The following is a 17,149-nucleotide window of genomic DNA, read 5'->3' as shown; positions in this document are numbered from 1 at the left end:
TGCTTTTGGCAGCTCATAGAAATGCATGCGCTATGAAAGAAACAATGTCACTGAGCCCTATTAGACCTGACCTGCTGTGTTCAGAGTATGAACATTACAAACTACAAACAGAAAACACACACTGCAGATACACAAAACACTACATACTTATTCTGGGTTATTTACCACATAAAAGAAATATTTTGTTTTTGGGTCTACACATTACTTTGAGGAAAATTTTATTTATTCTGTCTTTCATTGCCATCACCTGTGTGTTGAAAGTTGGTCCATCCTCTGTGACTGTTTCTGCACCGACAAAATTAAGATGTCAGTTTTGCGGTCGAGGAATTAATTTTTTGTTGCATTGGTATCCCAACGAGTATTTGTTTGTTTGGTCTTTATTGGTTTATCCAAGTTCAAAATGATGGTATTTTGCAAACTCTTGACAGTGGATGCCAATGACTAATAAACTTCAGACTTCATGGCTTCTTTACATTTAGTTTGGAGATAACTTAATCTTGCAACCTAAGTCTTGTTGGGCTGTTTGCTGTATTTGGAGGGTTAAACTATTACCCCTTGTCATCATCAGTGAATGATGCAGGGAAAAACACCCTCACCATCAGGGGCAGTATGACCACCTGTCACTGACCCAAACTCCTGGCCTGGCATGGATGAAGACCAACATCTGCCTGCTTTAAGACACATGGAGGCACCATCTGCTTGTTTTGACCTGAAGGTGGTGAGTTTCAATAGCAGAAAAAAACTGTTGAAGTTCCTGGAAGTTACTGACACAGCAGCAAGGACATGATCCCTGGCTGCAAACACAGCCAACTGTGTTGACTGGTGTGACACCTGGCTTGATTCATTCAGCAGTGGGCATTTTGTCCAAAATACTAACTTGAGGGGGCTCCACTTGACTGCACTGTGCCCCTAAAAGTTGAAACTTCAACAAGGAAGTAAGGACTTTAAAATTACTTTCTCCTCAAGTTTGAGAGTACTTGAGTTTGGAGATCTGTCTGTGCTCATATGTGTGTTTGGATTGTTGATTTGCCCTCATCACCTCTCCTGTCTGGCAGTCCTGCCTGCCAGTCTTAAGACGTGGTGCTGAGCGATGCTGTGAAGTCTCCATGGCTGTGCTCGAAGGAAACACTGACCTTGTTCTGAGAGCTGAGCTGAGTCCTGTCACGGAAGTTCTTCCTGTTATGGCTAACACAAACAGTCGACTGCCACCACTTCATGTCAGGACTCATCCCGTGACATGGCCTTTTTCACCTCCACATCTGATACAACACATGCAGTTTTGCACGCTTAAAAAAAAATTGTATTCCCCGGGGACATACTTTCATCTGAAGAGATTGTTGAAGAGTTCATTTTACAACGCAAGTCCATTTTTAAACATTGCATGATGATGTGACTACATGCTTAAGTAAATTATCTTATTCAGAGATAGAGATAATGTACTATGCATGGAAGAAAATCACCTAATGGACTCATTGTACTTGTAAAACCAAAATATCCATCAGTTTTTCACATAGAACATTATAACAGAAACAGGCTCTTTGTAATTATACAATCCTGCCATACAAGACGCGCATGAATAGTCTGTATAATTAGCTCGTGTGGGCAGTGTGAGGCAATCTGCTGTAAAATAACTTCTATTCTCCCTGCGGGGGGATCACTGACCGTCTGTCCAGACTGCCTCTGCAGCCTTATTATCCATTCACTCAGGCCATTCTACCTTAAAGTGCATGCTGGGCTTTCGTTTTTTTTGTCCTGAGGGAAACTCTCTGCCTTTTTGCCCTCAAAACTTTCAATTCTGATGACATTAACTTGACTTGTTTCCATATTTAGTACTTGGCATGAGAATAGCCTGCCAGCTTTACTTGATCGCAGAATGCTCAAACTTGAGCTGCACAACATGTGTTTGGATTACCCAGAACATAGTCAGTGCATGCATTCAAAGCTATTTGATTAATCTTACATGTGATCTCTTCAACTTCCTTTCTCCTTTAATGAGATTTTCTTTCAGGCCCATCTGTTACCTACAGACCTGTCTATAGACAACGTAATGATTCACTCTTAAAAAGCAGATGGGGAGTTTTAATTAGGAGACATAAATTGACCCAGATTTATACCATTCTCAAGTCTGCATCATAAATATCAAGCAACAGTTAGCAGTCTCAGTAAGTGTTAACCTGAAAAATGACCAGCCTGGTAACACACTGCAAAACTACAAACTAATCTATGGAAGAATTTGCCAAAAGTTCTAATTTTTCTGTCATCATAAGACAAATCAAATACACTCTCATAAGCTACAAATAGAAGATGACTGTTTTACCTCAAGTAAAAATGTGCACAGAACATCGGACACACAGTTACAAATCTGAAACTGATAAATTGCTTTCCAGGCTTTTTATTATAGTTAAATGTTAAACACTGTGCACACATTTTGACAATGTAAACTAGCCTAGTGATAGTTCCTGTTTGGAATCTAATTATAGTTTATGCAAATTTTAAGGAATTTATAGAGCTGTCCATTAACCAGCATGATAAGAACTAATTGACATAACACAAATCATGTGTAAGGAAAATGTATAATATGTAAAATATTCCCATTTCATACACACGTTTGCCATCCGTCAACTTTTCATACAGTATACACAAGAGCACATATAATCATAAATGTTCTTCTCTTTAACATATTTCTACCATGTTCACACTTAAAGGTAATAGGAAGACTTATGACAGAAATATCCAGATTAGTCCTTGAAAACTGTGTTTCTAAATTTTTTATATTGCTTACATTTCAGGAAAAAATGTCTGATCTAAACCGCAAAGGTTGTCCTCTGCTGATCTGTGTTAGTCTTGATATTTTAACATACTTTCATAATTTTTTATTAAACTCTTAATTTCCTAATGTGATGAAATTGTGCCCAAGTGTACATAAAAAAATAATTGTATTCAAACAATGACATCCTGGTGTGGCCTTGGTTCTGACAAATATCATTACAAACACTGACGTGTCCCGGTTTCTACCAGTAATTTCTACTTTCTGGATTTTAGCAGAACAAATAAACTATCAATCAATGTGTCATTTTGCACGCTGGTGCCAGCTTGAGCATTTTCAGGAAAAAAATGTCAGAATGCTAAGTGTTAGCAGCAAGCTAAGGAGAAATAAGTTGGTCCTTTCTATGGATCTCCATGCAGCCTACTATCCAATTTGTAAAGTAGCAAAATAGGAATGTCAAGGCTGCACTCCTGCTGTCTATTGTACAAGTAATTGAAATTGTAACGAGTTTGGTCCCAGTAATTTTCTTCTGCTATATACTTGAGTCAGCCATTATTGCTCTTTCTATTTCCGCCCAAACTTGTCCCATGTTGCATTGTCCTAAATTGTTAGATTACCTGTGCAAGCCTGATGTGCTCAGTAGTTGTGCTAAGAGCTAGGATAATTGTTCTCCATTCTGTAGGAAAGACTATTGGTGCTAGTATTAAGGTGCAAAGTGAGTGTGAAAGTTCACTACAGGTTATTACTTAAAGCAATGGTAACCCTTGTCAAACAAAGATCTAGAGTCTACCTTCATGCTTGCATCTTCATGAGGTTAGAAAAGGGTACAGAGCGATCTAAATGAAAAAATAACATCAGTAGGAAAAAAGATTTCTGTTGACAACAGTTTCAAGCTAATATTTAGCAAATATTGCACCGTGCTTGCTCTCTTACTTATAGCATGATAAAGAATGTTGACCAACACTGTATATTTGTAGCAGTTTGTGCTCTGAGGCCTGATCTACTAAAGGTTTGCGTGTATAAAAACACATGGAAACTTGATAGCGCACGCAAAGCTGATGTAGTAACCGGGTGCACCAAGGATTGCGTCTGTCAAATGAGCAAAATGCGTGCCACATTGGACACAGCTCTCACCTCCCCTGCAATGGCCTGTAACCCATCTGTCTGATTTCTTTGTTGCTGCAGCAACTCCCAATCAATGTCATCATAACAATCTGGAAACCTACAGGGCTCTGCTGTGTTTTCTGGTCTGAGCTGATTTGAGGAGTGCAGTAGGGATTGTTAGATATCTGACGAGGATTCTCCATTTAAGAAAAAAGAGATATTTATTTTTTCTTAAGGTCATGACGGACAACTTACAAAAATACTTCTCAAATAATGATATTACTATTTTTTCCATTCTCCCAAATCGCGTTTCTTTTTGGCAATGCTGATTTGGCTCCTCCACCAAGACCTCCAACTCCATGCCTTCAAACTTTATTTTTTGTTTACGGCCACTCAGCTCTCCCAAACTATCCAGCCGGTAGCACACGCAAAATCCTCATTTAAGGGCGGTCCAAACCACTTTTGCACCTGTTATCAATTGTGCATGCAATCATAGTAGATCACAACATGCCCATTAAAAGCACGTGCAATTTTTTTGTTTGCACACGCAATTTAGCGCTCATTATTTTGGATCTGTGTAGATCAGGCCCTTAGTGGTTAAATATCAAGGGATTGAAGTCATTTTTGTGCAACCTTTTGATCATGGCTAACTGCAAACATTTCTGAGGCATTTGGGTCTGAATAGTAAGGATGAACATACTTAGCCACACTAGATAGACTGCTAAAAACTTTGGCTAAATGCTACTTTCATCTACTCACAGTTACATGCTGATGTTAAGCAAACAAAAACTTGCAATTTTCACAATTTCAGCCACTATTTTGAATTATACACAAAGTACAGTTTGGCCGGAAGGCAGCTGCATCACTTTTGTTGTTATCTGGTCATAAAACAAAGTATTGATTGAAACTGAAATGTTAAAACTGTAAAGCAAAGGCATTAATTGAAAAGTCAAGCATCAATCAAACGGTCTTAATTCATCCCATGAGAACCTTAATGTTCACAACATATTTCAAAGCAAAAACCATCCATTAGGTTTAAAGGCTTTACAAGTCAAATCACCAAAATTAATATCACAGCTTTGTTCTGTGAAAGGACAAGGCAGTGGATACCAAAGTCTTATGGATTCAGCCTCTTGGGACCATGAATGTCAGCAGGGGGGTAAATTTAATCAAACAGTAGTTGAGAAGTGAAGCCTCGAACATTAGTCAACAGGCTCCTGCATAAGATAAAAAAAGACAAAGAAATAACACTGAATACAAGTTTAATACAGGAAAGGAACTTTTGTCCTTTAAACCTTTGGGACTAAGGAAAGCCGAGCCTACTTGCTTAAACAATGGCTGAAAGTAAACTGCACTTAATTCTTAGCATTATATTTCGAAATGCTGTTGCTTAAAAAACGTTTAATATTTCATGAAGCAAAACGGCCTCAGTTGTCAGAGTACAGGTGTTACACACTGTTATTTCAGATTTGTAAAAGCTGCCTAAGTGCTTTACTGTTGAATTATGTATTCTTCACTCTTTATTCATCTATTTGCCCATCGTAAGTGTTTCTTAAATCTGACTACCTGCATAAAAATATCTAAACTTTAAAAATAATTTCTTAGAATCAGTGTTGTGAAAAGAATATGAGCAAAGTGTTCTCTTAGATGTGGAATGTCTGTAAGCAATTGCAATTTTTCACTAAGATAAGAACATTTATCTTCAGTATAAAGTACTGTAAATGTATATGTATACAGTTTAAATCTTTCAGGACTTTTCAAGTGATGGGACCTCTGTCAATGTCGAAGGCAGTGTAGGAGACCTATCTCGTGATAATCTGATAATAAATCTGTCCAGCACTGCCCAACTTTACACTGATGTATCGAGTATCACATTGATGACTAACAGAAAACTGATCAGCAAATATTTGTCGGTCAATTTTAAACAAAAAAGAAGAAATTGAAGCTTGCAGCTTCCACAAAGCTTTTCTTTGTATTACATTGTAATGAATATTCTTGGCTTCTGTACAGTCTACGATACATAAAAAGCAAACACTATAGGAAACTTTATTTTTATCATCATGAGCAAATTAAAAAATAACTGGTAAATGAAGCCATACAAAAATATTTGAAGTTGCAGCCCCTTCATCCTTGAAACAGACCACTTTGATATATTAAAAGGGAGACAAGTGCTGAGCAAATTAATGTCTGGATGTAGTCCAGGTTGTATGTTAAGCTGTCACTTTTTTATACATCACAGTTTATATGAGATGTCAGAGTTTTGTACTTGTACACATACCAATTAAAATGTATGTAATGTTCAGGTTTATGTGACTGTGTTTCACTTGGCTGTGATACATTTTTTCTGATCAAGACAACAAGGCTAGGAATAACTGGTGTTGATTGGACTTCTGTCATGAAAGAACCGTATCAGATCAGCTGTTTTTAGTCAGCTTCATGAGACTGGTTTTCCCTCTCTGACCAGCTAACCTTGGCTCTTTGGGAAAGATACAGAGGTAAAGCAAAAGCAGTATAGATACATTTGTAACCTACTACCCTGCCTGTGTCTTGTTATGCCAACAAACAATGTATTATGTGGCACAGGCAGGTCAGTTGGTGAACTACACATAGCAATACAATACAGATAAATCATCTCACATAACAAGAGTCATGTGTATCAAACACTGGTGGTGAAGAGACTGAGACATCGGGCAACACTCAGTTCAACATTGTCGCACTTGTAAGTGTCGCAGTGTGAAATACACACCGACTGGTTCTCTCATGTCCATATTTAAACCAACGTTTTGTCAGTAACTTTGTGTTTGTCCAACAGCTCTCTAATACAAAAATACTAAACTGCATTTATATAACAATGGCCATAGGCAACCAAAAATGTACAACAATTGGGCTTTGACTAAATCTATTTTCCTGCATAATCATAAAACAATTATTTTAGAGCATGGTCACTGCAAATAATTGGGATCACTGTGAGATTCCAGTTTAACCTTTAACAATTCTTCAAAATCTCTTTCTGAACAGTTGTATTGGTTCTCTTTTTAGTGAAGGGACTGTGTTGAGGCTCTAGGTCTGGTACAGTAGAGAGTGTCTTATGTCAACTTTTGACCACTAGGACTATTGAGCATTGTTCCTTGTTTTTTTTTTTATTATTGAGAATAAGAAAACACAAGTGACACAAAACCCATTCTTGCCAATTGTTTCACTGTAATCCACTGGCTGGCAGGCTGCAAGTACATGCAGGCAGACAGCAATGCGCAAAAGTATGAAAGAAGGAACAGACTGCTAGGAACTAAAAATGGATGTCAACAATGCAGGTTTCAAATCCTTTCAAACAAAAGGGTTTACAAAATGTTTTGTGAGGAATGAAAAGCTTGCACCACATTTGTTAGACCTCAAGAATGCACAAGATGTGTATTGTTGAGTAAAAGGGAATGTATATAGGAACCTCCACAATGTACCTTTCTATTAAACTAGCCACCTCAGCACTTTGTATGAATGTATTTACAAGCTGTCAGAAAAAAAAGGTTAAAAGTTTTCCTGCTAGTAGAGTGGAAGTTAAGGGTTGTCACTTTACCTTGCACAGCTGGTCTAAAATGCCACAGCTCATGTACTGACAAGTACAAGGGAAAGAGATCCTATCTCACCCTTTGGTCAAAACCCCAAAACAACAGTAATTCATTCTCAATTTTTTTTAAAAGCACACTGGGGCAACTGAGGCAAAAACTTGCATTTCTGCAACTTGGTAAACAAAGCAGAAACATTAGTTAAACGTTCTCTGACAGGGAAAAGTGGAGCAATTCCTTGTCATGCATTCCAAACACCAGCAGCAGAACTACCAAGTAGATCTCTAACTCTTTTTTAAAGTAACTTTGCTACTAAGTAACTTAAACCAAAAGAGGTAGTAGTAATGGAAACTGTGCTTAAAGTTGGGACATGTGGCAGAAATGTCAACATAAATATTCAATGTATAATGTAAATATACATAGATATATATTTTTTTGACCGTGAATTAAAATGTTCAGTTTACTGTTCATTTGTCATGTATGACGGCGTATTAGGGCCCCTATGAAAAAAAAAAGAGTACATTTTCGAGAAAAAAACTCGAAATTTTCGAGTTTACAAAGTCGCAAATCTGTGAGAAATCAAACCTCGAAATTTTCAAATTTTTAAAATCGTAAATTTTCAAGAAAAAACTCAAAATTTCTGAGATTATAAAGTCGTAGATTTCCGAGAAAATACTTTAAAATTTCGAGTTTTTAAAGACATAAATCTGTGAGAAATCAAACTCAAGCAGCCCTTTGCCCATTTCACTGCATCGTGGACCTACTTGATAGCCTCATCAAATTGTACTTCCTACTGGGACTCAGCAATAAGGAGATACTACTGATGCTAGCCCAGAATCGTCACATTATTAGAAGCATCAGGACTTTGAAAAGACATTGCAGGTGTTGTGCCTTGCGGAAACGCGCACCGCTCATAGTAGAGCTGTCCACGGCAATGTACAGTTTAAAACTGTCTCTGTAGCTGAATAATAGGTGGATGCATATTTCGGCAGACAAATCAGTATTGCCGAATTATGCATCCACCCATAAAGTTAGTAGTTAGTTCGAGTTTGATTTGTCATAGATTTGCGACTTTCTAAACTCGAAAAATTACTTCTTTTTTTTTTTTCATAATGGCCCTAATACGCCGTCGTAGTCATGCAAGGGGGGTTATAAGTTTTGCTTTTGCCATGTAAATGCAATTAACAGTGAAATCGAAGGTACTGTTTTAATTTAGCTGTATAAATAATTTATTTTAAATCAATGAAATCATCTTAAAATCTATATTTTGTTTCAACTTGTTAATGTCTTCAGCTTGTAGCCAGAAAATAAGTGGGAAGATGTATAGTGAACGGGTAGTTATACAAATTAGAGCAGTTTTCAGAAGGCCTTGTCTCACCCTGAAGGGCTGCAAACTGTTCACTATCTGGAGTCTAATTTGCATAACCACCTGTTCACTACACATTATTCCTTACTTGGCCTCACTGCACTGGCTCCTTTGGAATCATCAACCAGTCAGGGTGTGGGACGCAGACAGACTCCCTTAAGAGCAGGTGTAAAGCTGTCCTTTCTGTTAAAGCTAATAGCTAGCACTATAGGTCTGCGTTGCATTACATTAAGTTGTGGCAGATGAACAATCGCTAATGGCTCCGTGTTTGCTCAAGGTTTCAGCCTGTTCAAGAAGTGTTTCATTGCAGGTTGTTAATGATGACAAGTGCCTAGTCATGGTGAATGCATGTTGGGTCTCTTTAAATGACATACCAAAGAATAAAGTTGAGATCTGCTCATTTGGTAACATATCCAGAGATTGCTTTTCTTGTGATTTAGCGCTAAATATATAAAAATGTATTGACTGATGATTGATTAAAACTTTAGGACCTCATTATGAGTTACTTTAGAAACTCACTTGGTGATTGGAAACATAAACTAAGTAGAAAAGCCAACCACTTGTCCAAACTCTGATCACCTTTATAGCTTTCTAAAGCAACAACAACATTTATCTTATTACTATTCATGAAGCGTATGATGTGCTAAACAACAAAGTGTCTCAGGCAGGTCAGTACCGCAGGGCCTCTGATACCTAGTCCTCACTTTATCATACAGCCAGAAGTGACCTGTGCATGGCTTATAATGGGATTAATTAGGATGAGATAATGACTTTGTTTTGGAGCCAAAACAATGTCCTCAGATCTCAATAGGGTCAATTAGCAATGACCTATGATTACCCCAACAGAGACTGCTTTTGATAACAAGAGGTCTTTAGTTTATGTTGGACTGTCGGTTGTTTTGGCCACTGTGTTGTGTTTTGATCTGTATTTTAATTATTTTCTGTCCCGACTCTGTGGACTCACAGCTCAGGGTTACTCCCAGTGCTGTCCTCTCCTTTCCCCTTAATATCCTCATTAAATCATTTACACCACATATGTTGTCCCAGATGACATCAGAGGAAGAGTTGAGCTGCGTTACATCCATCTCATTCAAAGCTTAGGTGAAATGGATGTGGCACATCCATTTTTCTTCACCTCATGTTGCTATAAACAGATTAATATTTTCTATGAGGCTTGATATATATATATGAAGTTTCTGGGCTTCTACCTGGGTATAGCCGTATTAACTGTGTGATAAACAACTTCTCACTATTTGATAAATAATCCAGGAGAAACACAGCATCCCGACAGAGCCATGAAAATTTTATGCCCTGTGCCGCATAGGCTCCTTCTCACTCTGAGCACCAGACACAACTCTGGGAGCCAGCAGAATCCCAATATTTTCTACTTTTCTCCATCTATCTCACATGCACTGTCTCTGCAAATATGCCTTAAACACCACTCTCTCTCTTTGTGCAGTTCTGTGTTGAATTATTTCATACAGATATTTATCTTTCTTTCGTTAGCTTAGGAAAGATGGGCTTACTAACAGGTTGCTTTGCACTAACAAATCAGCCCCCTGCAGCCTCTCTATCCAGTTAATGAAGACAGCATTTCTGAAGCATGTTAGTGAAGTACAAAGGAGGCAGTGACAGTGATACATATAAAAAGATCACTGTGGAGGACATCTAATAAGTATGTATGACGGAAAGTTACTTAAGTGGGAGTTCTTTTTTTCTTTTAATGGAGTGGCAGCTTGTGCGACCATCTGTTCAAAGTAAAAGAATTAGACCACAGAGATCCATCACTGTCCTGACTTTATGTTATTCATCGTACACATTATTCTTAGAACTCACTGTACTATCAGTTTATGAATCTCATTTTGCTACATCCGTTATGTTAAGCCAGTAATTTATTAGACATTTGAATAAACTAAAGCTGTACTTTTATACTTGGTACCAAAAAAATACATCAAACTATATAAATGGAGGGTAACTATTTTCCAAAACACCTAAAATGGCACAATTTACTGTGCATTAACAGTTGTAATGATGTCCTGTCCAACCATTTACTTTGTGGAGTGCGTTTAAATGATAACCTGACTTCAGTGGTATGGCTTTAGGGATAACTATATTGGTCAATGCTTTGCTTGTCAGTGGGTTGATTCAGCACTAGACTGCAACATCACAGAAACCATAGGATGTTTGAAATCAAATTTGAATTTGCACTATTTTTGACCCCAATAATACGTGCAGAAGGTTAGAAATAATCACAAGTGTGATTCAGTAATGTTCTTCTTCTGTTGTTTAACAGTGGTGGTAAAAAAGCTTGAGTGCATTACTGCCACCTTCTGAGCTGGAGTGTATATTCAGTTAAGTTTCCTCATCAAGACCGTTTAGCAGAATTAGGATAAAACATTGAATTCTACTAGATACACAGGCCAGTTAATCTGACTCAGACTACACAGTAGAACAGACACACACAGCAACATCTTATTTTTAACAAAACAGAGCACAGTAAATGTAAATTTGTTTTTAAGATGTAACTGATTTCAAGCATTTTAAATTATCATAATCACTCCTAATGAAAATGTATGAGCTCAAAATGATTTTATCCACCATCCTTTTTAACAATATAAAGAACGTTGATATTAATGACTTATTTTAAACTATTAATGCAATACTTTTTAAATTGTCACACCCACAGGTCTCTGATCAGCTGTCAATAGTGCTATAACAATGCAGCATTCTAACAGTAAAGTAAAGCCCAGCAAATGTTCTAAATATAGCTCACAATTACACCACCATCAATGTTTTGGTTGAACTTCTTTTAAAATACCGTCAGCAAAATTATGTGGTAGTGTTGACCCCATCTGCAGGAGTTGATAGACTAGCCCCTGTGTCTGTTCTTGGCCCAGTTTTTCAACAAAGAGGCTGAGTTGGAAGGGATCCTCTGTGGATAATACACTTCCTATTGACAAGAGCCTTATACAACACCACCTTTAAAAAAAAACCTATCCCTTTAAGCAATTATTTACAGCTATATTACTGGTTTTCTGTAAAATGTGACATCAGCTAAGTAAATGTAGTGCCGTGAAAAGGAGTACACATTTTTTTATGTACTCTTATTTTGCACTCTGTCTTCTAATTTTCATTTTTTATTTAATTTAAGTGCACTTGGCTAATCTGGTCACTCTATTAATCACAGAGAATACAAATTTTACATAATAGAATATAAAATAATCATTATTAATTATAGCAATTTTGCCAGAGCCCACTTTTTTAACAGAGGGCTGTTCTGTTCATGAAATATTTGAGATCAGAAAATGTCACTTTCAATGGGTTTCTCCATTTCATTAATAAGTAACATTACTTTACTAAGACAACTCATATTGAAATTTTTGAGAAGTTTATTAGCAGCAGCAGAACATTGTTTGTGTTTGGTGTCTGTAGGCTCCATCCTCAACACTCCTGAGTAGATTTATTTAACATCCAGAAATGCCTGGCTGGAGCCTGCAGGTGGATGTTAGGATGGTGGTAGTGAGGATGAAAGTATAACCTCAGCCCTAGTACAGGACGGTGATGCAAAGACGGAGCACAGGGATAGACAGGAATCTGAGCTTAAATAGATCGCCTTACCTTTGTCAGGTGATTGTGAGAGTGATAAATGTCAAGTGTGAAATCAGTGCAGCCTTAGTGGCCTGCCTGAATTAGCCCTCTGGCATTGCTTCTTTTCTTTGGTGTCTCTTCTTGAACAAAAAGTATCAAACATGCCAGTATCATCTGATGCCATTCATTCTTACTTCTAACAGTCTTCTGACCTTTTCACCTGCTGATTCTTTTTTTTTTTGTACAGCTATCTTTGAGACATTGAAACTTAATCGGTTTTAGTCCTGGTGAATGAAAAATATTGAAGATATGAACTTTTTGAAAAATTTAATAAAAAGCTTATTGTGGCGAACTTTAGCTGATGGAGGGTAAATTGCCAACTACTATCTGTATGTACTTCAAGTCTATTTTTATACAGCTCTGTCAGACAGAATGAGATTCCAGAGGCCCAAAGAATCAGTTTTCACTCCCTGTGCCTTCTTCTCTTTCTCTCATTGTGTCCCTATCTCTGCACACTCCATTATCTCTGTTTCCACATTCTGTCTGTAATTACTATCATTACTGAATTCATAAATTGAATTAATGAAAACGAATTTAATGAGTAATGCTTTCATAACAAGGACTATGGCACTTCCAAAGGAAAACATTAAAGCAAATTTCCAATTAAAATGCAAATATCAGCGAGTTTGACAATATATTTGCAGGCATTTGTCTTTAAAATCTGGCCATAGAATATCTGGTTATTTCAAAGTACTTGAGAGAAACATACAGCCATAAAGACACACAGAAAACAGTTGTACTGTTTTGGATTAGCAGTTTTAATCTCTTTAATCTTTCTTCCAACTCAGATCAGATTGTTTGCTGACAATAGTGTCTGGAGCTAGAATGAGATTCTGGTTCAGACCAGAGTTTGTCTGCTGCGCCTCCAAGGAATTGTTGTTCTTCAAATTTACATCCACGGCTAAAGTTAAAGAAACAAAATGCATATAATTAAGAGATTAAAGGACATGTGCACAGCGTTGCAAAATAAGCAGGGTAATGTTTTAACTTGACAGTGGATTAAAATGTTAAGTTTGGTGTTGATTGATACCGGAAGGAGGCTAATAAAATCTGTTGCCCCTTCAAAGATTACTGTCTGTGGAATTGTTTTTTAACATTATAAATAAATAATTTTTAAATCAATAAAATCATCTTTTTTTGAGAAAAAATTGAAAGTAGAGGACTGAAGTGCATGAAAAAAAAAAATATATATATTATTTTTTTTTTTTTTTTTTTTTTTTTTTTTACAAAAACCAAGAGCTAAATCCAACTCAAAATCCAACAAATCCTCAAGGAAAATCCCACTTCAGGATCACTGGAGATCACAGGGGAAGACATCCAATGGACAGACCCATAGACACATAAAGAGTAGACGCTGCATTGGCTGCTGGGGAAAGAAATAAAGCCACCATCTCGGTCCAGTCATCCTACCAATGATCCTACCTGTAAACTGAAGCAGCAGAGACTTCAAGATGCCAGAGCACTGTGCTGCAAAATACCTATCATACATCACATATATCACATATCAGAATATTCTATTACTGTTAAGCCCACTATGAATATTAAAATACGTGAACCATGTGTCCTGTATCATACCTACATGCGTGACGTTTGTAGAAAAAAAAAACTGCATGAAAATCAGTTTAGTATTCAGCAAGTTATGATTGATGAAATGCTCTGACACTTAATTGCGCCTGTCAAACAGATAACACTGAGTGGAGCGGGTGACCGGATCAAGATGGCGGCCCCACGGCTCGTCAGCGCCAACAGGTAGTAGCAGCCGATGCAGCGTCTACTCTTTATATGTCTATGGACAGACCAAGACAAAAGGAAAGCAGAGACACTAAATACACAAAGAGTAATCAAACACAGGTGTGAGACAAGACACAGGTGAAACTAATCAGGGTGGAGGACACAATCACAGAAGAAGGAACACAAGGGAAATAAAACTGGACTTGACACACTGGGGAAAAATACTGCAAAATAAAACAGGAAACACGACACACACAAGGAGAACAGAACACCCAGGGCAAAGGATGACAATATAACACAAGAAATGACAACTACAAAACAAAAGAAGGGAAATGGAAAACTTTACAGAAGCAACCAAACACACACCTTTATACCAATATGGCTTTAGTTTATCACCAGGTAATTAGCGAGATAATGAAGAGTGAAAAGGTGGTTACACGATTTAGAATCCCTAGAAGATGAGATAAGACCCCTCTGTGAACTTCTACTTGTTTAGGGACTCTAATTTGCATAACCACCTGTTCACTATACATCTTTGCAAACTTTTTTTTCTTTTTTTTAATCTTTTATTAAACTAAACATTTAAATTGTCCATAAATTAAACTAAATGCGGTGAAAACTGCTGGCTTTCAAATGAGCCTGAACAATATTTTGTGGTTAATATTAGTTGCAAATGCTGCTATGCTTATACGTGCTAAACTAAGACCAGCTGATGGCAACTGATTGATACCTCCTCAGATTCAAATTCAATATCAAAGGCAATGATTGAATGATTGATGAGGAAATTATTAATTGCTAATTCTGGTATAAGGTCATATGCTGGCTCTAATTTTCCTCTCCAACTAATTTTGCAAGCATTCTGCCACTACATAACCACATTCATAATCAACTCAGCAACAACAGAATTACAAAAAAACCCTACCCCTCTTCATCATATTTACTAGATTGCTTCTATTTTTTTGAAGCATCATAAATAAAGCAAATGGCTGCTCAGTACTTGGAGACCAGCTGGCACTGCTGCACTGCAACAAATCGTTCTTTTAGCTCATTTAATCCAAAAAGATCTGACGCTCACACTACTTCTCATGCAAAGTTGAGCCCCTTGCTGTACCACAGAGAATACATTCCTATGTAAATGAGTGAGATATTATCAGGAGGCTCATGGGGGCTTTTTGAGGAGCAATTATTTCTGTGCAGAACAGAGTTGGCGTTTCCACTTATAAACCTGTTGAAACAAAGTGAAATTGAGGTTGCTTGTTATCAAACTTGTTTCATTTCTCTCTGAGAAACTGTGGATTGACCCTGACTGAGGTTTTTCATTTAACACCCACTGTATTGCAAAAGTTACACAAGATTACAGTTTTAAACAACTTCATGCAACCCTGGGAATATTTCAACTTAACTTAGCTTTATTCAGGATGTTTGAAATAAGTCCTATTAAGCTGCAAAAAAAAGAAAAGAAAAAGTTTGAAATTTTGAATTATCTAATATTTTGTTTTCCTTTTCGCATCAGCTCCACATGACAGAACCTCTGAGTCTGGACAGCGATCCCACAGCCATGTGTATGTTGATGAACCAGCTGCTGTTTTACTGAGAGGCAGCCAAGACACTGGGCACAGAGTAAACAGCCTCAGACTTTCAGAGCTCAAAGGAGAAAGAGATGCAACCACCAACCAGACTTCAGAGCACCAGCGAACATGTTGCACTTGTCAAACTCATTTCCAGTTTGACCTTTTCTCCCCTGGGTGCTTCTTTAAGGGCAAAACCAAATATTTTCAGTAGACAGATTCTGAATTTACCTTTGAAACAGGTCAAAATGTCTTTATTGAACCTCCCAACTTGCTGATTTCTTACTCTCTTAGGGCACGAAGACGTGGAACACAATGATAAACTTTATGACTTGTTAAAAAATGATTTTCCTTTGTGTTCTTGCTGAGTAATGCCCACAAAGAGTTCAGTGATGGATGATATCCCTGTCTGTGAAATTGAATGTATGAAGAGAGATTCGTCAAACTGTGAGTCATCTAATATTGACAAATGTCTCTGCTTAAGGTATCTGATTTTCAAATTGTGTCTGTCCAGAACCCTTCTGCTTTTTCACCAGAGTAACATCTGTTTGCTTTTTATAAGTATTCATCCTATTTATTTAATTTACATGCATTTACATGACAGTAATCAGGTTACTGTAAACAGTCTGCTGCAAAACAGCTTCTCCAAAGACATGAGGAAAAGAAACCCTGACAGATATCTTGAATAATGCAGCTTGTTTTCAGTTGGAGAAACCTGATTTCTTGTTGTTGTTGGGTTTTAATGCCAGACTGCATGAAAGACACTGTGAAGGGATCGCTATGGCAGCGATGCGACCGGATGAAAGAAATATTATGACATGTAGAGTGTGTCCTCGCAACCAAAATAATTGAATCCAAAGTTCAACAAAAATTCACACAGACAACAGCTGTGTGAGAAAAAGCAGCCCCCTCATCCCTTCAATGAGGCCGCTCTGTTGACAGAGCCAGGATGCAGACAGCTCGGAAAACAGTACTATAGCGGAGAGGTTGAACCGGGTTCAAAGTTTGCTGCAGTGCAAAAGAAAATACATAAAACAAGGATATTAAAATGATAAAATCATTAACTCTTTATTTGGTCTTATTGTTTTAAGATGTTTTAAAGAAGGTACTGAAGTAAAAAATAATAAAAAAGCAGATCACAACAACATTATTGATTGCAGTCGGGGAAAGAAAAACAAAAAACAATCTCAGATTCTCACACGAGTTGAACGTTTCATCAGATGAGAGTGAACCACAGTGAGCTCCTCTGTTTCTCTTATTTGATGTAGTTACATAAAACACCTAGGAGAAAAAGAGGGCTTGAAAATGTAATTATATGAACAGATAATGTGATATATTTATCAGTGCAACCTAGATAAAACATTTATGATACAGTGACTAAGGGTTGAAAGTATTACGTGCTATG

General features: G+C 37.2%; 1 long non-coding RNA gene across 1 annotated transcript; it reads right to left on the bottom strand.

The window, feature by feature from the left end:
• Positions 1-13,203: 13,203 nt before the first annotated feature.
• On the bottom strand, positions 13,204-14,181 carry LOC117812135. The gene is made up of 3 exons (XR_004631144.1): positions 14,025-14,181; positions 13,868-13,923; positions 13,204-13,346 (listed from the first exon to the last, which is right to left on the bottom strand). It is a non-coding gene; the product is annotated as an uncharacterized LOC117812135 (long non-coding RNA).
• Between the last annotated feature and the right edge of the window lie 2,968 nt (positions 14,182-17,149).

This window comes from Notolabrus celidotus, chromosome 4 (assembly GCF_009762535.1).
Source record: "Notolabrus celidotus isolate fNotCel1 chromosome 4, fNotCel1.pri, whole genome shotgun sequence".
Classification (NCBI taxonomy): Eukaryota; Metazoa; Chordata; class Actinopteri; order Labriformes; family Labridae; genus Notolabrus; species Notolabrus celidotus.
This window is presented reverse-complemented; position numbering and strand designations above follow the sequence as displayed.